The sequence below is a fragment of the Lemur catta genome, chromosome 1 (assembly GCF_020740605.2).
Source record: "Lemur catta isolate mLemCat1 chromosome 1, mLemCat1.pri, whole genome shotgun sequence".
Taxonomy (NCBI): Eukaryota; Metazoa; Chordata; class Mammalia; order Primates; family Lemuridae; genus Lemur; species Lemur catta.
This window is the reverse complement of record NC_059128.1, coordinates 49,960,913-49,970,301: the sequence shown is the minus strand read 5'-3', so window position 1 is coordinate 49,970,301 and position 9,389 is coordinate 49,960,913.

Sequence of the window (9,389 nt, the reverse complement as noted above, 5' to 3'; positions counted from 1 at the left end):
GTCTAGCATATTTGACATCAAGCCCCGGACCAGATAGATTCACAGCCAAATTTTACCAGCCCTACAAAGAACTGGTAGTTATGCTTCAGAAATTATTCCATAACATCGAGAAGGAGGAAATCCTACCTAACTCATTCTGTGAAGTCAGTATCACCTTGATACCAAAGATAGGAAAGGATACAACAACAACAACAAAAAGAAAACTACAGGCCAATATCTCTTATGAACATAGATGTAAAAATCCTTAACAAAATACTAGCAAACCGAATGAAATAGCACATCAAAAAGATAATTTACTATGATCAAGTAGGTTTCATCCCACGGTTGTAAGAATGGTTTAAACATAAGCAAATCAATAAGCATGATTCACTACATAAACAGAAGCGACAATGAAACCATGTAATATAATTTTAAATCAAGAAGAGTGATGCCTCCAATTTCCCCCCACCCTTCAATATTGCTTTGGTTATTCGGGGTTTCTTTTTGGTTCCATATAAATATTAGGATTGCTTTTTCTAGTTCTGTGAAGAATGTCATTGGAATTTTGATATAAAGGATCATAAGAGACTGTTATAAATCTATAATATAGGTAATATAATTATGGAAAGTAAAATCAATTTGATATGTACGTAAAACTTTGTATACATTCAGACTTTTTCTATTTTTCTAGATTGTAAGTTGTATTTAAGTAGCAAAAATGATGAAAAATATTAATTGTGAAGATGTGAGAAGTTATTTTGCTTGCAAACACTTTTCTTTCTTTTAATAAGATTCTAGGATTTAATTCTAAAATATAAATGTGTGAGAAAGCTGTGTAAGTCACTGTGAAGGCAAGATATTAAATATGTCTACTAATGTATAATGGTTATATTAGGAGAGCACTATGCCCAACTTGTAAAAAGGTAACCTTCAAAATTGAGATACATAAAACTGTATTAATTAATTTTCCACTCAGTCATATTTATTACTGAATTTTAGCCATGACCTGAACACCTTTTTCATTTTTTCTCATTAAAAGTGGCTTTTCAAAGTAGAATGTAACATGAATACAAAGTCATTCTATGATTGACTTTAAGAGCATTAATGTAATTAAGTTAAACCTTGCAAATTCTTGATTGTATTAAAATTTATAAAGTATCTTTTTATAGTTCCTTTCACTAGGGCACATATAATATCTATATCAAATTTGTATTGCTAATTTAAAACTAATTTAATCTCAAAATCTGCAATGAATCTTGGCAAGACACATAAATTGATTTAATTGAGTGAACATTAGAAATAAATTAATCTTTTTTTCTTTTGTGACTTTATTTAGAAAGCAAGAAGAAAAGACAATGGCATTCAATTACCATAATTAAATTTGTATTAATATATTACTCTTAATTATGTACAGGTATGAATATGAATTAGCAGCATAATCTAACATTTAAAAGAAATTTGTTCTCTTCAACACAAAGAAGTTTCCAAATATAACAACAGTGACAAAAGACACCATGAGTAAATCTCCTTTGAACTATCTTGTTTTAATAAAACAAGACTTATTACAAACCTTTTATTTCCAAAGCTTTCTACTAGGTGTAGGAGCTTGGAATTAGATGTAATAAAATGAGATAGCAAATGCAAAGATGTTCTTATTTCCCAAACCTTTTATTTCTCAGGGATTATATCATTCTTTCACAGGAGGGGAAATAAATAGTGCCTGCAAAAAACACACTGCAGGTTGCTAGGGATATGATACTGACCAAAGCACAAAAAGGGCCATGTGTTCATGAAACATAATGAATAATGTTTGACACCCCTATTACATTTTGTATGTCAGATAAATATATACTACAAACTGTGGTAAGTGAAATGAGAGCAGGGAAATGTCTAGGACAAATATAAAGAAAAATAAGACACTGTTAAAAGACACAACCTAAATTGTTCAGTAACATAGTAACACCAGATGATTTATCAATCATTAAAAGTAATGGCATGCATTAAGGGACAGCTTTATATTGACATATACTATTTTGTATTCAAAAACTATTGCTAATGTAGTTTTTTTTTTTTTAATTCAGGATACTACGGGGATAAAAACATTTTGGTTACATGTAACGGGTTTGCACTGCCCAAGCCAGGGCTACAAGTGTGTCCCTCCCTCATACAGTGCGTTCCTCTCCCATTAGTTGTGGGTTTAACCACCCCCGACCCCTGACCAGCACCCAATGAGTATTACTACCCCGTGAACACCTTAGTGTTGGTCAGTTACCAACGAGTACATGCAGTGCATGTTTTTCCCTCCTTGTGATACCTCGCTTTGAAGGAAGGGCTCAGTCTCTATCTAGGATAATATAAGAGGTGCTAGATCATCATTGTTTTTTGTAGTTGAGTAGTATTCCATGGTATACATATACCACATTTTATTAATCCACTTATGTATTGATGGGCACTTGGGTTGCCTCCACATCCTTGCAATTGTGAATTGTGCTGCCATAAACATTGAAGTGCAGATGTCTTTATTGTAGAATGTCTTTTTATTTCCTTTGGATAGATGCCTACTAGTGGGATTGCTGGATCAAATGGTATTTCTATTTTTAGCTCCTTGAGATATCTCCAAATTACTTTCTAGTCTTTAATCATTCTTCTTCCTATAATCTTTTTTTAAAAGTTTCCTTTATTAAGACATTTTACATCCTGCAAGTTAAATTATACAGATGCAATCTCCTGTCCTTTGCTTTGAATTCCAAAAGGAAAACTTAGTGTTCATTAAGATAATAAAGAAATCCAAATACAAAAACACTCTTCGCCAAGCTTTCAGCATTGCTGTCATCTGTCAATGTGCAACAGTTAAGACAAATCATGATGTTGCACAGGCAACTAAAACTCTAACATTCTCTTCTGTAGCTTGTAACATACCTGCACAATGTTAGCCATGATCAATGGTGATAACATATTGGGACAATATCAGCCACCATCAATGGTGAGAAGCAATGAAAACTGGTTGCTTTTGTAAGTTCTTACTGTTGATCTGTATATAACCCAGCATTGTAGTTTGAGGAGGGAAAAAGAAATGATGAAAATATTTTAAAATGACACATACCATTTGGTATTCTATTATTTACTTATTTTAATAATAAAATTATATATATTTTTTTCATATTTTATATTACAACTGTGTAACATACATGTATTAATACTGAACATTATACATATTTTATATTTATCTTGTTATGGTCATTTTTTCATGACTGTATTAGCAAATAGAAGAGTAAACAGCTTATAACAGGAATCAACAATATTTTTTGAATGAATACAGTATAATATATAAAACAGAATGTTAATCATCTCAGTTGAAACTTCCCACCTCCCTGAGCTAATTGTATAAAAATAGCAATGTATCCTTCCACATTTTCCTTCATATACATGCATAGAAATTTCATGGGAAGTTTATTTATCTTTACTGTAATGTAATAATAAATTTTGTCTCTAAGCTGCTTTTCTCTAATTACCAGTACACACGAACAACTTTTAATGTTGTCAGTCTTTCCTATTTGCTATTTTGTAAATTTCATAATCATATGTTTTCTTATATACTTTGGGATATTTTATTTATTTATTTATTTAAATTTATAAAAGCTGTTATGTGAATTACAAATATATTTTTAACCTTGTCATTTGTGTTTTGTTTTTATAAATGGTATATATTGATTTCCAACCACACAAAAGCTTGTCATATAATTAAGTCCATCTATCTCTCAACTAAGGTCTTCATTCCTGGGTCATATATCTAATAGGTAATTTTAATGGATGTTTTTTACATTTAAATCTAAAGTTATTTACAATCAATTGTTCTTAAATAGGGTAAAATCAGGAATAGTCTTTACTATTTTCCTAAAAGTTTCAATTTGTCATCATCATATACTAAAGTATTTTTCTTATAGATAAAAACACGATTTCTGGCATATATTAACATCCCATATATAACTGGATCTGTTTCTGGATTAGCTAAATAATCTATCTGTATGGCAATACCATTTTTGTTACATTATAGGGATTAGCTCTCCATTCTTTGATTTTGTTCATAATTTCATCAACTTTTCTAAGTTTCATTATTTCAACAAAATTTAAAATCTTTGTACAAAATATAAAATCTTGTAATTTTTATTGCAATTACTTATACTTAAATATCTGCATGCAGAGAATTAACAATCTATGCTAATAAATCTTTCTAGCCAAGAATGTGTATTTTTCCTTTATTTTCACATTTTGTTTTATATTTCTTAATGAAGTATTATAGTTGTTTTACATTTTATATCTGGGCATTTCATAATTTTGTCACTGAGTTGAAAGAAATTTTTTCCACATTGATTTGTATGTCTTTATTGCTAGGGAGAAACAGTATCATTGAATTTTACACATTTACCTTAACATAGAATTTACATATTTGAATTTATCTCAAATGTTAATCCATTTCTTTTGTTACTCTTAGAATATTAGAGCTTTCTAGCAGACACAAAACCATATCATAGTCAAAATCAAATTTACTTCTCCCTATGTACATGATTTCATTGTATGAAATCATACCTTTATGACAATCTTAATAATTTTAATAAGAAGGAGTACTCTTTATTATCTGTTCAGTTGAAATTTATGTGCTTTGTATTTGGAATGAATTTTTTTTTAATTTTTAAAATTCTGTTTATAAACTAGTTTCCTTTTTTTTATCTTGTATTTTTAAATATGAAATATTTCTAAAGATTATCAGATGCCATTTTCACATTCATGGAGATGATCATTTGCCTTATTTTTAAAACTTTTAAAGAGATAACTGTGTTATAATTTTTATTATTAACTACTGGACTACTATTAAAGTTGCTAAGGAATAATGTTATATTTGTTATATTGCTTAATTTTTATATTTTATTTAGAATAGTCTGCACACTTTTTATACAGTTTGCCCCATAATATTTCTATATTTTACTATCAGTATTGTGTTGTGACATTAATGTTATATTATTATATTTTCATAAAATTATTTTTGAGGTTTCATCTTTTTCTTTAGCTTAAAATAATTTCTAAAACATTGGTATATAGCATTTTTAATAAGTTGTTTGGGAACTCAACTGTGAAAATACCATTTTAATGTCACTTATTTAATCATTTTTCTCATACCATATGGCACAATTGCTTTATTAAATAGAATTAATTTTAATAAGTTATGCTAAAATTTCAACTTCTCAATTTTAGTGATATATAGACTATGTAAAGCTGAAACAGGAAACCCTTATCAATTGTCTTTAAGAAATATAAAATGCATTGTATCATATAAATGTAAATAAAATTTCAGTTCCAGTTTAAAATACATTTAAAACAGTATAATTTCATTACCTGTCTGTGCATTAACACTCTCTATAAATATTTTGAATAGTTTTCGAAGGTTGAATTCACTTTTAGCATGTTTGGTCAGAATCAGCAGGGAGGACTCATAGGTTCTATATTATAAATATACTCTAGGTGATGCTGATTCACACTATGTATAAAAACTATTATAGAACACTTAATAACATATTTATTATCAATCATTTGAAGATTAATCAAAAGAAAATGAGTTTTCTTTGATACTGAATAAGATTACATTTTGCATACTAATTTGCAAGACAAAGATAAATACAAGGTAAATTCTCAATAAATATTTATTTACTTTAAATGTAAGATAATGTGAAATAGGTTGATCTAATGCAGTCATATTCATCACCATAAATAATAATTCTTCAAAAGTTTAATGGTCTTCAGAATTTTATTTGTTATATTCAAGCATAAGTTTCAATTTTGCCATTGTCTGGAGAAAATCATAACTCAATTTAATGGGTCCGTCCTTTTTTTCTTTTTAATTTTTACATCTTAAATAGTAATAATCAAGGATCAAAGAATTTTCTATGGATTGATGACTGTCTAGATAGAGATAATAGTTTGCAATATAGCTAAAGATTGTTAACAGTAGTTCTTGGGAGTGCCCTTTTGCAAGGTTAGCATGGCTTTTGTTACTACACCTCCCTGTGAGATTCTCAGAGCAGAGGCAATGGGGTGCATCCAAATTGGTGCAATATAATGCAGTCAATCTCAAAGAGAAAGCCAAGTGTGGCATGACCGATAATTGAATATATTTCTCTAAGAAAGCACCAAGGCTGCAGAAGCTGGTTTGGTTACAGGATTATCATTCCTTTCAAATCAATATGAGCTAATAACCTTATGCTTTCTCTAGACAGCTCAGGAATTGTTGTGTATGCCTTACGTAGTGTGAACTTCAAAGAGAGATATTTTTATTTACACATCACAAAACGGTACTTTTTTTCCAACGTGGAGTTGTTAAAACAGTATTGCATTCTTATCTGAATAACAATCTTGTCATTTCTTTTTATAAAATATTTCATCAATAAGCATCAATTTAGTAAAAAAAATGAGTTTAACACTGAGCTAGAAGGTGAAAACCGTACAAAGGTTTTTGAAATCTTTTATAAATCAGACAATTTAGACACATTTCCAAAGAGAAATATTTTAATAAACTTAGTGTTGTTAACTCTATTTCACAATCTTGGTAATCTGATTCTATAAAATAATTGAAAACACCCTAAAATTATACTAGCAATTCCAAATTTCTAAAATATGTTATTGAAGCAATCATTAATTTTAGGGGACAAAATTGTTTTTATTCACATCCCAGTCTTTTTTATGCTCTAATTGGAACTATGCTAGAATAGATTCCTCCATACTTTTTATAAGACATGTTTGAAACAATACAAAGGTATATTTCTTTAGTTGAAACCATAGCACATCTTTGTGTAGTAGGCACAGTGAGAACTTATGCTGCTGCTACAAGTGCACAAATGAGACCACTGGGTATGTTGGAGAAATTTAGCAATATTTAAGGTAAATCTTCCACTTTTACAATTTTCAGTGGTATATACTACTGGAGTTGAGAAAAAAATCCTTAATTAAAATTTCTGCATTAGTCAGGGCTCTCCAGAGAAACAGAACCAATAGATACTGATATATACAGATATATGAGAGGAGATTTATTAGGGGACTTGGCTCACATGATTTTGGAAGCTGTGAAGTCCCATGAGAGGCCATCTGCAAACTGGAGAACCAAGGAAGCCAGTAGCATTGCTCTGTTCAAGTCCAAAGACCCAAAACCCAGGAAAGCCACTGGTGTAACTCTCAGACTGAAGCCAAAGGCCTGAGAACCTTGGGGGGGCTGTCAGTGCAACTTTTGGAATTAAAAAACCAGAGAATCTGGAGTTCAAATATCCAAGGGCAAGAGTAGATAGTGTCCTTGTTTCAGAAGGAAATAAGAATTCTGCTTTCCTTTGCCTTATTGTTCTGTGTTGGCCCTGAACATATTGGGCAGTGCCCACCCTCATTGAATGAAGGCAGATCTTTCCTAATCAGTCCACTGATTCAAATGCCAATCTCTTATAGAAATACCCTCTTGGACATGCCCAGAGATAATGCTTTACCACTTGTCCCTTAATCCAGTCTAGCCAAAAGATAATATTAACCATCACAGTTTCTTTTCTGTTTATACTTTTATTCAACAGTTTTTCCTAACTGGAGGTGCATTGAATATTTTTCAAGTCATATTATTATACATAGTATTTTGACATTCTAAATATTTCTTTTAAGAGCAGTCAAGTAATACAATGTGAACTTGAGTAGCCTTCCCCTCTGATTACCACCCACTAGCTACAATTGATTGCCCAAATAAGCTTCAGTTTACTGGTCTACCTATTTATTCTCTTTCTCAAACTTTTTGTTACATTGTCTGGGAGGAAGCACAAAAGTTCTCTCTCAAGTGGCTTATCTGCAGCTTCTTCAGGCCCTATCAGTTATTTTGTTTTCTGTTTAAGGGGATAAGAGGACAATAGAAACTCAAGATGAAGAAAGGAAGAGGAAAAATAAAAGAGAGAAGGAAAGAGGAGTAGAAAAAAATGATGTAAGCTAGAATAGGAGAGAAAAAATTAGGGCAAAAACAGAAACTTTAAAAAACAGAGAAAGCAGGCCAATTTACTGACCATTGTATCCCAAAGATCTCATTATAGTCCCTGGAGCAGAAAAGAGCCACAATAAAAATGTATTGAATGAATGCATAAAAAATGAATGAGTAAAAAGAATAATGACAATGAGCTTTTGTGTTCTAATTTTCCCATTCCTCTCTACTTAGGTTCTGCAAGTGCCCGAACAAGCTGATTGGTTTCTGCTGTTTAAATATGGAATTCTAACACACACCTAGCCAAGTAGATGTCCACACAAACCTCATAAATCACAAAGAAAAGCATAAGGTGAGGTATATTTAGAAAAATCTTCTTTGCTGATTCTAATTGGCACTTCTAAATAAAAATGACTTCATTAGAATGAAAATTGCTGATATTATTGCATGTCCTCTTTAACATGTAGATATATTCAAACATTATTCTATGAGTTTCTTCAACCACAGTCGTTTTATTCAAGGTGAAACATAATTACTTGATATAAAGTCCACTGAAATAAACAGAATGGTCATTATAAAAATGTAAAGCCAATTTATATTTGGTATAAATGTGGTACAAACCCTTTGGGAAACATTAGATGAGCATTTTGTAAACTGCTTAGAAAATATTTTCAAGAAATGTTAGTAGCTGTTAATAGTAGATACGATCCTGGAGTGATCATAAGTTGAGCAGGGAAAATGCTAATTACTAAATTCCCATTTTGGAGATTTAAAATATACTTTTAATATAGTAAATGTTCCAAAAAGCCATTGAAATTAAACAAAGATTTAATTTATTTAACCATTCAACAAAAACTTTGGTTTTTTCTCCATAGAAACGCTTATTCATAACACTGTATCCTACAATGGCATTTTAAATTATAAAGAAATGATATTTAAGTATTTGACAGAAATTATCTCTATTTTCTTTGTTTTACTTTGTGAAGATTTTATTTGCCTTGAAGTAATTGAAGAACTGTTTCTAAAAAGTTTCTTTCTATTTCATATAACATTATTTTTCTACTATGATTGATAGTTTTGAACAACTGACTTTAAACTTCATTGGCATCAAGCTTATTTAAGAATATAAATGTTTACCTCTGCATTTCAAAATTCTAAAAAGACCTTGAGTAAAGCATTTTGCTTTCACTTTATAATATTTATCTCTATTAACATTGATTTTAAAGATTCTATTACTACTTTAAACGTACATATATGTACCATGTATCTGTTTAGAAACTATAGCTTCAATTATATTTAATGGTTTTTCTCTGTAGCAAAGGATTAATAGTATTTTTTAAATCAACAAGATTTTATCAAATTTTATTACTTCCTCCTGTAGATGACACATAGTGATACAGATGAGGCTACCCAACAAGGC